Source organism: Salvelinus alpinus, chromosome 35 (genome assembly GCF_045679555.1).
Source record: "Salvelinus alpinus chromosome 35, SLU_Salpinus.1, whole genome shotgun sequence".
Lineage (NCBI taxonomy): Eukaryota > Metazoa > Chordata > Actinopteri > Salmoniformes > Salmonidae > Salvelinus > Salvelinus alpinus.
The window spans coordinates 13,825,108-13,839,688 of record NC_092120.1 but is presented as its reverse complement, the minus strand read 5'-3'; the positions used below and the strand labels follow the sequence as shown (position 1 = coordinate 13,839,688).

The 14,581-nt window shown below is 43.4% G+C and overlaps 1 protein-coding gene across 4 annotated transcripts in view; it reads right to left on the bottom strand.

Moving 5' to 3' along the window:
* Positions 1-14,581, bottom strand: part of LOC139564665 (inactive phospholipase C-like protein 2) — a 61,272-nt gene that overhangs the window by 21,450 nt on the left and 25,241 nt on the right. The window lies entirely within an intron of this gene.

Here is a 14,581-nt window from a genome sequence, read left to right as displayed (position 1 = left end):
TACCTGTTCTGTAAACAAGTAGAAAATAAGTAAATGACTTTATATTTAGAGTTAAAAAGAGGAGCTGAATACTCTTTAAATCACTTTTGAGCTGGAAGCAAAATATTTAATTTATGAGATATACTATAGGCCAACTCAAAAAGTGGGAGTATTCCTGACTCTGTATGACTAAGCATTTGCGCATGTGTCTGCCTATTGAAATGGGTTGATTACTTCACTGCTATTTGCTATGAAATCTGTTTAACTCCTTAGCATTCCTTGATGATTGGAGCTGCCTAATGTCAGTGTGACTTCTAACTGCAATTCTTTTGGGGAAGCAGGTAGCCTAGTGGTTAGAGCGTTGGGCCAGTAACCAAAAGGTTGCTGGATCGAATCCCCGAGCTGACAAGGTAAAAATTCTGTCCTTCTGCCCCTGAACAAGGCAGTTGGCCTACCGGGGAACAGTGGGTTGTCATTGTAAATAAGAAATGTGTTCTTAACTGACTTGCCTAGTTAAATAAAGGTAAAAAAGAAATATTTACATTTAAAATTCTGAGCATTGCTTTTCACAGAGAAAATTATTTACTAAATTAATCTCTATTAAACATTATTTTACCTCTCAGAGCATATGTATTAATTAAGCACAGTTATGATTTATAAGTTTCAGAAGGACCAAAAAAATAATAGATTTAATTTCTTAAAATAGCTACGAGGAGCATTGTGAAGTATAAAACACAATGTTCAAATATTGGGCATAATGCAGCGGTATGGCAGCCTGCTAATTCTCTTTGTCCATGTTGCTGCTGGTGTTGGCAGGCCTTTATGGTCTAGAGGTCATCAATGTTTCCTTTTCAGCCCTACATCGCAGAGCCCAGAGGGAGAGAACTATCGAACTAAACTTGGCTGAATAAAATGTAATAATTAAAACATTTCTGTGAAATGCGTGCAGTTAAATTCTTGACTCTGTGGAAGCAAGTCACACTCCGATCAAAGAGGAAGCGGCCAGTATATGGGATATAATCAGTTGGGCTTAGGCAGTAGGGATGGGGATTTGAAATAATTTCACTATATGAATAGTATCATGAATATTTGTCATTTATTTGGATATTCTAAATACGTTTTTAACCTGAGCACTGCTGCTGCATGAGGGAGAGAGGCTCAAACAACATTTTACTGCTTGTGTGCACAGATTTGCAGATGTTATCGTAGGTGCAGCATTTCCAATGTTATTTATCATCCCATACAACAGCACCTGTCTTGACTGGAGTAGCCTAGAGAAGCTATAGTTAGCTAGGCTAAATGCTGGGCTTTCTCCCCAACCCCATTCCGACAATATCCTACCTGTTGGTTGCTCGTTGTAGCCTACTCCTTCTCATTTTGCAAACTGTTAATTCCATAATTGTATTCCATCTTGCATTGAATTAGTGAACTCTCACTCCATTTGCTACATGTTGAGCCTCTTTGCCACTTCGATTGGCCAACATAAACAACAAGCTACACATGACACCTGAAGGCTACCGGTCGGCTACCTGTCTTTATATGGAGCGCAGACAGCACACCAGTTTAAGATTAATTACATCCTCTAAGGAATGTTGCCAAGCTATCCTAGTATCTATAAATATTTGACCTTGGATAAGTGCTTCATACTGAAACTATAGGATGTAGAGAGCTTAAAATAACTTTAGCAAAGCTCTAACTCAGCTGAGAGGGAACATAAACTATTGTTAAAAGGGGCATGTTTCAGTGGGTAAATTAATGCATCATAATTCATAATCTGTCACTCTAATATACAGTATCTACTGCTGTACATATCACTCTTAGTATATATTGTTTAAATTCATCAAGTGTACATACAATAAAATTGCATTTGGATTACTGTTAGTGCTATTCGGGTTCGTCCTGACATTTTTTGATATCTTGTGTTTGTTTTTTGGGGGATTATTTTACATTTTACTTACATTTTACTACATTTAGGCACTAGTAACATAAGCATTTCACTGAACCCACTATAACATCTGCTAAACTGTGTACGCATCCAATAAACTGATTTGATGAGATGCTAACAAAGAGGTCAAAGCAAAGTTGAGAGCAGCATACCATATATATGGTGCGTCACATGATGTGAAGAACAATGGTTGTTGACATATCTTTTGTGAATACGTCTTTCCTAACTCCCCCCAACCCCTTCTATTTTTCTTGAGAACTGAGGACCGTTACCTTGAAGGATCTCCTTGAACAATTGTGTTGCTCGACTTAAGGTGCCTGTCACAGTGCATTATGGGTGAACCACAATGAGTCCCCCCCTAAAAAGGATATAGCCCACACAGATCTAGTAGTGTATTGGCCACGTGCGTGACATTTCCCAAGTAGTCTGTGTTATTGTTGTGTTCCAGCACCTTTATTTTCAACCTTTCCACATTCATCCAGATTCAAGCTGAACTAAATAAAACATGAATTCTGCATCAATTGACTAGCATCAGATGAAGTCTTCAATGCATGCCTTATGAATGAATAGATTCCATTTCCATTTGCTGATGAAAAGATTAATGACATTACTAAGAAGTTCCAATTTGTTTTCACCCAATATTTTGGATGCCTTTTTTTAAGGCCAATTGGAAGTTTAAAATGGGCATTCAAAATACATAGACAAGCGTGCGGCTGGTTCTCATGTAAGTTGTTTATACTGAAATAAAGAGCATTCATATGGCGCTTTAGATGTGGGGAAGCCTTCAGCGCCCATCGTCCTGCAACCAACACACTGCCATCCTTGATCGAATGGCCTGCGACGTTCAATGTCCCAAGGCCTGCCATGTGATCTTGCCCACGCTTGTGTGCACTTACTAAGAGTAATGGCTCTCATGAAAGTCTATGGGCTTCTCCCCTAGGGCAAAGTCCATTGAAAATGTATTACCTTTGGGTCAAGAAAAATCTGACTACCCTTGTTGTAGAAAGAATTGAATGACAGACATTAACTGCTGAATATTAAAGTTTATGATTGACTATGAGCACCACCAAATATATTCGGAACACAAAAATATAAGCGCAACATGTAAAGTCTTGGTCTCATGTTTCATGAGCTAAAATAAAAGATCCCAGAAATGTCCCATACACACAAGCTTATTTCTCTCAGATTTTGTGCACAAATTTGTTTATATCCCTGTGAGCATTTCTCCTTTGCCAAGATAATCCATCCACCTGCCAGGTGTGGCATATCAAGAAGCTGATTAAACAGCATGATCATTACACAGGTGCAGTTTTGTCACACAATGCCACAGACGTCTCAAGTTGAGGGAGTGTGCAATTGGCATGCTGACTGCAGGAATGTCCACCAGAGCTGTTGCCAGAGAATTTAATGTTCATTTCTCTAGCATAAGTTTCCTCCAATGTCATTTTAAAGAATTTGGCAGTACGTCCAACCGGCCTTACAACCGCAGACCAAGTGTATGACGTCGTGTGGCGAGCGGTTTGCTGATGTCAACTTTATGAACAGAGTGCCCCATGCTGGCGGTGGGGTTATGGTATGGGCAGGCATAAGCTACAGATTTTATCAATGGTAATTTGAATGCACAGAGATACCGTGAAAAGATCCTGAGGCCCATTGTTGTGCCATTCATCCGCCACCATCACCTCATCTTTCAGTGTTGTAATGCACAGCCCTATGTCACAAGGATCTGTACACAACTCCTGGAAGCTGAAATGTCCCTGTTCTTCCATGGCCTGCATACTCACCACACATCACCCATTGAGCATGTTTGGGATGCTCTGGATAGACATGTACGACAGCGTGTTCCAGTTTCCGCCAATTTCCAACAACTTTGCACAGCCATTGAAGAGTGGGACAACATTCCACAATCAAGTCTGATCAAATCTATGCAAAGGAGATTTGTCACGTTATGGGGCAAATGGTGGTCACACCAGATACTGGCTGGTTTTCTGATCGACTCCGTTACCTTTTTTTTAAGGTGTCTGTGACCAACAGATGCATATCCATCTTCCCAGTCATGTGAAATCCATAGATTAGGGCCTAATGAATTAATTTAAAATGACTGATTTCCTTATATGAAGTGTAACTCAACAAAATCTAAAAAAAAATTGGGATGTTGCATTTATATATATCTTTCTACAATGTATTCCTATCAACCATGTTGAATGGCAAGCTAGTTTGAGTAGAAATTTAACATGCTTAGCTGATGAAAAAAATGATTATACAATTTTTGTCAAAACGGTTGCATAGCCTAGAGTTTCAGTTGATTTTGTTGTAACACTTGAGGTTTGGAGACCAATTATATTATGCTATAAGATTTAGCTAAATAAGAATCACAGGCTGTGAGTACACTACAGACTTCATAGCATACAAACAATAGTAGGCAAGGTCACATATTTCCTTTAGTACGGTATATGAAAGTGTTGACCCGTCTGATGCTGTGGTTCCTCATCCTGGTGAAAGAATAGCAACAGCATCCTGACATTTTATCTATTCTAGTCGGCTACTTCCTGCCCCTCATTCTCATACCTGAGGTTGAAATGAGACAAAAGGGAAGGCCACATTAAGCCATGAATGCACTTTAAAAAAAGACAGACAAGCCTCTCTGCAGGCAGGGCTAGAGCTTTTCTTTCATTCTATAGTCTGCAGGTGTACACAGAGGGTTAAAAAGGTGCAACTCAGAGGATTTCATGTTCAAAACAGTGCTGGGAGACATGTTCAGAAATATAGGACTACGTCACAGAGAAATTAAAAGATCCTCCAATACACTCTATAGGTCTACATCTCAATTGTATGACCGGATTCCAAAACGTAAACCATTGTAAACATGTCTGGGTGGTATGGTCCACAGATTGTAGCCTATGTATCTTCTACCTTTGAGAAAGCTTCAGTATTTCATATGAATAAGTGGCGATTGTGTTGAAGAACTGCTGGTGAGCTATTTTGTTTAACACCATTACTGACAGATGTCTAAACTTCACTGTAACCCCCACTCGTCTGGTCTTGTAGATAAATGAAATCAGCACATCTTTCGTTTACAACCTATACATTAGCACATCTTTACACGTTATACATTGCATAACAGCTCATCATAGCTGTTTTAACAAAGCCAGTCACAAGGGGAAAACATTTAATTTAAAAAAAAGGAGGCCTGTTGCATCACTATTTGTTTCAAAACACCAAATTCTAGATTGAGGAGCGCACTATAAAAATATTGGCCAACACTGCATTAGATTTAAACAAATTCATCCACAAGCGTATGCTGTGGTTAAGGAAAAACCAGTAATACAGTAGATTGCGATATTTTGAGATTTTATATTGATACTGTGACTCCAAGTATCGATTTGTAATGTCAGCGATCGCTAGTCAGGTGTACCTGCCCCAAAACTCTGGTATATCATCCTATAACTAGTTCCCCATCTTTTCATTGTTTTAAAAATGGTGAGCCAACATGTTTTGTGTACTTTTACCTCTCATGGCTTTCTACTGTCCCTCTGCAGCAGACATGTAGTGAGCAATGTGTTTGAAACATCAAATCACAATAAAAATCACAGTATCGAATCGCAACACATAGAATTGTGATACATAGAATCGCAACACATCAGCACCTAAGTATTGTGATAATATCTAAATCATGAGGTTACTGGCAATTCCCAGCCCTAGCTAGGAGAAACATTGTCTCTACATGAACAAACTCTAAAATGTTACTTGTGCCTTCAATTCTTTTGGCATTTCCAGGAAAAGCCTTTATTTAACTAGGAAAGTCAGTTAAGAACAAATTCTTATTTACAATGATGACCTACACCGGCCAAACCTTAACGACGCTGGGCCAATTGTGCGCTGCCCTATGGGATTCCCAATCCTGGCCGGTTGTGATACAGCCTGGAATCGAACCAGGGTCTGTAATGAGGCCTCTAGCACTGAGATGTAGTGTCTTAGACCCCTGCGCCACTTTGGAGCCCCAAGACATCTTTTGAGAAGGAAAGGAAAAGTGGTAGTTTTTCCTCTTGGCAACTAGGATCATCTTGGCAACTAGGATCATACTCGTACATCACGGCTAGCCTGGTTGTCATAAATGGTTAGTAACATTATAGCTTTGATACCTCAGGGACTTTACATCTGCAAAATCTTAAAAGTCAAGCTTATCAGCTGGCAAAGTCTGTGTGGAATTTATGAGTTAGATTTAACCTAGTCTACAAATGCAGGTGAAAGTCTCAACCATGACATTCTTCAGGGATTGGCAGCATGAAGCCATGAAAACTTGCTTCAAGGAATACATGGCATTCCAGAGACAAATTCATCTCTTGTATCAACACGTCACATCTGGTGACAGGACTCTGGCCGTGTTGATCGAAAACTTTCTCCCCCTTGCTCTGGGGTGTAATTGAAGAGAAGGCAGGCTGTACTTTAATGGGTACTAATCAATCTCAGGGCCCCACCACTTCATTTTTACCGCCTGCAGAGCCTAACCAGAGTTTCACATACATCTCTGTGCTGTGAGGAAGGATCTAATAGAAAAGTATTCAAAATAAGTACATCACTCCAGACAGAACTGCTACTGGAGGAGCTTTCCTGAGGCTTAGAAAAAGCCAAAATGCATGACTGAAGATAATCCGTGTGATCTGGACAAGAGTTTTGACTGTCTTTGGAAGGAGTTTTCATTCGTGTTGGCCTTTAGGTGTGGCTGCTAAATCAGGATTTCCTCTTGCACTCAGTGAAGACTGGCTTCAGCTCCCCAAGCAAGAAAACAATACCACAGAACCCCCCCCCCGAACTGTGGTTATTTCCTGAAAATACAATTCTGTGTCTTATGTAATGGCCAAAGTCAGCATGGTGTTTAGTTACTTACACATGATTTCATTAAGACTCAAAATGATCCTGAAAGAGAAACATTCATTGATGCTAAAAGGAAACAGAATCCTCAAGAACATACTTTTTAGGGATAACAACAACCATACAATCTCCAATATTTCAATTTAGCCTACATGCTCAGCAGAGATTCTTACTTCTTTGCTTCATTACCAGCATACTGGTCCACAATCCATTTCATTAATAGATTTTAACTGGATATTAAAATGTCAAATTTCTGAAGCAACACAAAATCTCAGTGTTGTGTTATTCTACGATGATCCAGACAATCCCAGGAGTCTGCTGATCTGAGGTGCTGTCGTAATTAAGAATGACACAGGCCCAATTATCATCACGCGTAGGCCTGCGTTGGCAAAGCAACCATGCTGAGACGTCCACACCTGACTCACTCTTTCGTGTTGGACAATTTGTGGAATCCAAATAGGTCATAAATGGCAGACTCCAACCTCACCAGTGTATGAGAAATGATAATGAAAATCTCCCTTTATTTCCAGATACTGGATGTCCTGATTTCCTTTGCAAATGTATAGGCCTAATACATAGGCAGGTCAGATTCTGCAAAGGTCTACACCTGAAGTTCCTGTCATTTTGTACATAGATATCGATTGGGTATTTCTGGGAAAAGTAAAACCACAGAGACATGATGTTCGATAAATGTAATAACATAGGCCTAGCTAAACCTGTGCAGGGCTTAGCGGCATGGGGAGATTTGGAGAGTATTTTGTCTCCCTGCATTACATTTGAGTGTATTCACCTGCCAAAAACTCCCGTAGAATTCTGAATTCCCTAATAGACTGAAACCCCCTTTACTGGTTCAATGAGCAGTTCAGGACTGTCTGTACATCTGAAGAATTCACAGGGGAACCATTACAGTCCAGACCAAGTGCATTGTATAGAGCTAGCAGTCTTCAGCATCACACAAGAGACCAACCACGACTGCTGCATAATGTGATCATCAATATTAGTCTACATCTATTCTAGGCTAAATACTATAGAATCATCAACACCGATATTTGACTTTATAAAACGCTTTAAACATTCAAATGATAATGTTACCAAGGCACATTCAACAGCACTAAACTCCAGAAGTGCAGATAGGTTGGCAGCTAAATGTGTAACCTGAAATCTTATTATAGCATAAAGGGGATATTGCTCATCAATTTGTTCCTTATCGGGCTCTCGTCTCAATAACATCAAACGTTCAAAAGGGAAAATAGCATTGGCTTTGATACCTGAGCCCAGACTGAACTTTCCCCCCGACTACAACGTGAAGAAGCCTCCCTATGTGGAGAAGGCTCGTGCCCTCCACTCTGTGACTGCAACCTCATCTACCACTGACCTCCAAACACCAGGGTTCATTCACATCCACAGAGCAGATTGAGACCAGTCACATGTTAAAGAGCACATCTGAAAACCGCCATTAGGAGTCAGCCATGCTGACTTAGGTTTTACTATATAAAAGGGTCATTTAGATGCATTAATAGGCTAGGAGTCACAGCAAATATCAGATATGTTTATGGTAGGCTATTTCCAGGGTTGACCACATTGGCAAACAGTGATTTCAAGGATATTTCATATTTAGGAACATGGTGGGTGTTGGCTGTAGGAAACATGGAGTAAAAGCCTGTTTTAGGTGGAAACGATGGACTGATGCTTTAAAAAAAAAAAGAAAAGAGGACTTTCAATCCCCAGCTGGATGTGGCTGTTATACCACTGAGGAACCTGTGTGCTTTGGGTTGTTGTCCTGTTGGAAGGTGAACCTTCGCCCCAGTCTGAGGTCTTGAGCACCTTCTGAAAGTATTCAGACTTCTTGACCTTTTCCACATTTTGTTACGTTACAGAATTATTCTAAAATAGATTTTTTTAAAGAATAATCCTCAGCAATGTACACACAATACCCCATAATGACAGTGAAAACATGTTTAGTCATTTTTGCTAATTTATTACAAATAAAACAGAAATAATGTATTTACATAAGTATTCAGACCCTTTGCTATGAGACTCAAAATTGAGCTCAGCTGCATCCTGTTTCCATTGACCATCCTTGATGTTTCTACAACTTGATTGGAGTCCACCTGTGGTAAATTCAATTGATTTGGACATGATTTGGAAAGGCACACACCTGAGGTTCCACAGTTGATGTCAGAGCAAAATCTCTGCAGCATTGAAGGTCCCCAAGAACACAGTGTCCTTCACCATTCTGAAATGGAAGAAGTTTGTAACCACCAAGACTCTTTCTAGAGCTGGCCGCCCGGCGAAACGGATCAATTGGGGGAGAAGGGCCTTGGTCAGGGAGATGACCAAGAACCCGATGGTCACTCTGACAGAGCTCTAGAGTTCCTCTGTGGAGATGAGAGAACCTTCCAGAACGACAACCATCTCTGCAGTACTCCACCAATCAGGTCTTTATGGTAGAGTGGCCAGACAGAAGCCACTCCTCCATATAAAGGCACATGACAGGCTGCTATGAGTTTGCCAAAAGGCACCTAAAGTGCTGTGTGTGTGTGGAGGAAACTTGGCACCATCCCTACGGTGAAGCATGGTGGCAGCATCATGCTGTGAGGATGTTTTCAGTGGCAGGGACTGGGAGACTAGTCAGGATCGAGGCAAAAATAAACAGAGCAAAGTACAGAGATCCTTAACGAAAACCTGCTCCAGAGCGCTCAGGACCTCAGACTGGGGCAAAGGTTCACCTTCCAACAGGACAAAGACCCTAAGCCCACAACCAAGACAACGCAGGAGTGGCTTCAGGACAAGTTTCTGAATGTCCTTCAGTGGCCCAGCCAGAGCCGGGACTTGAACCCGAATGAACTTCTCTGGAGGCCTGAAAATACCTGTGCAGCGACACTCCCCATCCAACCTGACAAAGCTTGAGAGGATCTGCAGAGAAGAATGGGAGAAACTCCCCAAATACATGTGTCAAGCTTGTAGCGTCATACCCAAGAAGACTCGAGGCTGTAATCGCTGCCAAAGGTGTTTCAACAAAGTACTGTAAGTAATTCCGGAGTTCCAAATTAAGCAGCAGCAGCTGAAAAGATGAGCTCCTACAAATATTGAAATTTAAATGTTTTTTTAGAGTAAAGTACATCGAAAAAAAATCAAAAGAAAACTGCAAACTGAATAGGAGACCAAACAAGCAGCAAACAAAGAAGAAAGGCTTTTGAAAAAGTAACAATTTTTCATAAAATTATACCGTTTTCTTAGCTAGCTAAGTTGTTTACCTGTTGCTAGGCAGTTGCTAGGGACATTCCTGGAAGAAGCTAGCTAGCTAACAAGGAGTGTCTAGTTGGCAGAAGAGAAGAAGGGACAAAGATGGGACAAAGTGGGACAAAATAAGGACAGAAGAAAAGGGAAAGGGGACATTAAGGTGAAGCAGTCCTCTAAAGACACAAAAGACAATAATACAAGAAACAACACTTCTATTGCCTCTCCCTCTACGATACGCACTTCCGGGTTGGAGCGAGTAGTTGCATTCCGCTTTGCTCCACAGGTAGTATTACATTTCATTTCATTACAGTACAACAGTTTGATTTGTTTGATCTTAGCTGGCTACATAGCCGTCTTTGTATCCAAGATAATTGTGTAGTCTAGAGTAATTGTCGAGGTTACCTAGCCAGTTAGAGGTTACCTAGCCAGTTACACTTTCAAACAAAGTCAACAACGCAGCCACTGCTAGCTAGCCTATTTCACCAGCCAGCAGTACTATATCATTTTAGTCAATAAGATTTTTTGCAACGTAAGCTTAACTTTCTGAACATTCGAGACGTGTAGTCCACTTGTCATTCCAATCTCCTTTGCATTAGTGTAGCCTCTTCTGTAGCCTGTCAACTATGTGTCTGTCTATCCCTGTTCTCTCCTCTCTGCACAGACCATACAAACGCTTCACACCGCGTGGCCGCTGCTACTCTAACCTGGTGGTCCCAGCGCGCACGACCCACGTGGAGTTCCAGGTCTCAGGCAGCCTCTGGAACTGCCGATCTGCGGGCAACAAGGCAGAGTTCATCTCAGCCTATGCTTCCCTCCAGTCCCTCGACTTCTTGGCACTGACGGAAACATGGATTACCACTGATAACACTGCTACTCCTACTGCTCTCTCCTCGTCTGCCCACGTGTTCTCGCACACCCCGAGAGCTTCTGGTCAGCGGGGTGGTGGCACTGGGATCCTCATCTCTCCCAAGTGGACATTCTCTCTTTCTCCCCTGACCCATCTGTCTATCGCCTCCTTTGAATTCCATGCTGTCACAGTTACCAGCCCTTTCAAGCTTAACATCCTTATCATTTATCGCCCTCCAGGTTCCCTTGGAGAGTTCATCAATGAGCTTGACGCCCTGATAAGTTCCTTTCCTGAGGATGGCTCACCTCTCACAGTTCTGGGTGACTTTAACCTCCCCACGTCTACCTTTGACTCATTCCTCTCTGCCTCCTTCTTTCCACTCCTCTCCTCTTTTGACCTCACCCTCTCACCTTCCCCCCCTACTCACAAGGCAGGCAATACGCTTGACCTCATCTTTACTAGATGCTGTTCTTCCACTAATCTCATTGCAACTCCCCTCCAAGTCTCCGACCACTACCGTGTATCCTTTTCCCTCTCGCTCTCATCCAACACTTCCCACACTGCCCCTACTCGGATGGTATCGCGCCGTCCCAACCTTCGCTCTCTCTCCCCCGCTACTCTCTCCTCTTCCATCCTATCATCTCTTCCCTCTGCTCAAACCTTCTCCAACCTATCTCCTGATTCTGCCTCCTCAACCCTCCTCTCCTCCCTTTCTGCATCCTTTGACTCTCTATGTCCCCTATCCTCCAGGCCGGCTCGGTCCTCCCCTCCTGCTCCGTGGCTCGACGACTCATTGCGAGCTCACAGAACAGGGCTCCGGGCAGCCGAGCGGAAATGGAGGAAAACTCGCCTCCCTGCGGACCTGGCATCCTTTCAATCCCTCCTCTCTACATTCTCCTCTTCTGTCTCTGCTGCTAAAGCCAATTTCTACCACTCTAAATTCCAAGCATCTGCCTCTAACCCTAGGAAGCTCTTTGCCACCTTCTCCTCCCTCCTGAATCCTCCTCCCCCTCCTCCCCTCTCCTCCCTCTCTGCTGATGACTTCGTCAACCATTTTGAAAAGAAGGTCGACGACATCCGATCCTCGTTTGCTAAGTCAAACGACACCGCTGGTTCTGCTCACACTGCCCTACCCTGTGCTTTGACCTCTTTCTCCCCTCTCTCTCCAGATGAAATCTCGCGTCTTGTGACGGCCAGCCGCCCAACAACCTGCCCGCTTGACCCTATCCCCTCCTCTCTTCTCCAGACCATTTCCGGAGACCTTCTCCCTTACCTCACCTCGCTCATCAACTCATCCTTGACCGCTGGCTACGTCCCTTCCGTCTTCAAGAGAGCGAGAGTTGCACCCCTTCTGAAAAAACCTACACTCGATCCCTCCGATGTCAACAACTACAGACCAGTATCCCTTCTTTCTTTTCTCTCCAAAACTCTTGAACGTGCCGTCCTTGGCCAGCTCTCCTGCTATCTCTCTCAGAATGACCTTCTTGATCCAAATCAGTCAGGTTTCAAGACTAGTCATTCAACTGAGACTGCTCTTCTCTGTGTCACGGAGGCGCTCCGCACTGCTAAAGCTAACTCTCTCTCCTCTGCTCTCATCCTTCTAGACCTATCGGCTGCCTTTGATACTGTGAACCATCAGATCCTCCTCTCCACCCTCTCCGAGCTGGGCATCTCCGGCGCGGCCCACGCTTGGATTGCGTCCTACCTGACAGGTCGCTCCTACCAGGTGGCGTGGCGAGAATCTGTCTCCGCACCACGTGCTCTCACCACTGGTGTCCCCCAGGGCTCTGTTCTAGGCCCTCTCCTATTCTCGCTATACACCAAGTCACTTGGCTCTGTCATATCCTCACATGGTCTCTCCTATCATTGCTATGCAGACGACACACAATTAATCTTCTCCTTTCCCCCCTCTGATAACCAGGTGGTGAATCGCATCTCTGCATGTCTGGCAGACATATCAGTGTGGATGACGGATCACCACCTCAAGCTGAACCTCGGCAAGACGGAGCTGCTCTTCCTCCCGGGGAAGGACTGCCCGTTCCATGATCTCGCCATCACGGTTGACAACTCCATTGTGTCCTCCTCCCAGAGTGCTAAGAACCTTGGCGTGATCCTGGACAACACCCTGTCGTTCTCAACTAACATCAAGGCGGTGACCCGTTCCTGTAGGTTCATGCTCTACAACATTCGCAGAGTACGACCCTGCCTCACGCAGGAAGCGGCGCAGGTCCTAATCCAGGCACTTGTCATCTCCCGTCTGGATTACTGCAACTCGCTGTTGGCTGGGCTCCCTGCCTGTGCCATTAAACCCCTACAACTCATCCAGAACGCCGCAGCCCGTCTGGTGTTCAACTTTCCCAAGTTCTCTCACGTCACCCCGCTCCTCCGCTCTCTCCACTGGCTTCCAGTTGAAGCTCGCATCCGTTACAAGACCATGGTGCTTGCCTACGGAGCTGTGAGGGGAACGGCACCTCCGTACCTTCAGGCTCTGATCAGGCCCTACACCCAAACAAGGGCACTGCGTTCATCCACCTCTGGCCTGCTCGCCTCCCTACCTCTGAGGAAGTACAGTTCCCGCTCAGCCCAGTCAAAACTGTTCGCTGCTCTGGCACCCCAATGGTGGAACAAACTCCCTCACGACGCCAGGTCAGCGGAGTCAATCACCACCTTCCGGAGACACCTGAAACCCCACCTCTTTAAGGAATACCTAGGATAGGATAAAGTAATCCTTCTAACCCCCCCCCCCCCCTTAAAAGAGTTAGATGCACTATTGTAAAGTGGTTGTTCCACTGGATATCATAAGGTGAATGCACCAATTTGTAAGTCGCTCTGGATAAGAGCGTCTGCTAAATGACTTAAATGTAAATGTAAATTAGCCAAATTAGCCACCATGTTGGACTCAACAGAAACCACAAAATACATGATAAATGTTTCCTTACCTTTGAGGAATTCATCAGAATGTAGTCCTATGAATCCCAGGTCCACAATAAATGCTTGATTTGTTCGTTCATGTCCGTTATTTATGTCAAATTAGCTACTTTCGAATTGTTTACCAAAACCCTAACCAAAGTCTCAAAGCGCGACCACTATAACGTGACGAAATGTCCAAACATTCCGTTACAGTCAGTAGAAACATGGCAAACGATGTACTGAATCAATCTTTAGAATGTAGTTAACATACATCTTGAATAACGTTCCAACCGGAGAACTATAACGACTTCAATTGAGAGATGGAACACAGCTGCCTCTCACGTGAACGCGCGTGGGGAATGCATGGTCACCTCATGGGACCTCATACTAAATTCTGTCTAATTCGATCCCCCTTCACATTAGTCATCAGACTTAGTTATGTTGATTGCTGACATCTAGTGGAACCCGAAGGCAGTGCAACATCATTAATAGCTCAAGTGGATTTCTTTAGGGACTCTGGTGAATACACACAGGCTCAGATTTCTGACTTCCTGTTTTGATTTCAACTCAGGATTTTGCCTGCCAATATGAGTTCTGTTAATCTCACAGACATAATTCAAACAGTTTTAGAAACTTTAGAGTGTTTTCTATCCAATACTAATATGCAAATATTAGGAACTATGACTGAGGAGCAGGCCGTTTGATATGGGCACCTTTCATCCAAGCTACTCAATACTGCCCCTTCAGCCATAAGAAGTTAAACAATTATGATTAAATAGATTTAA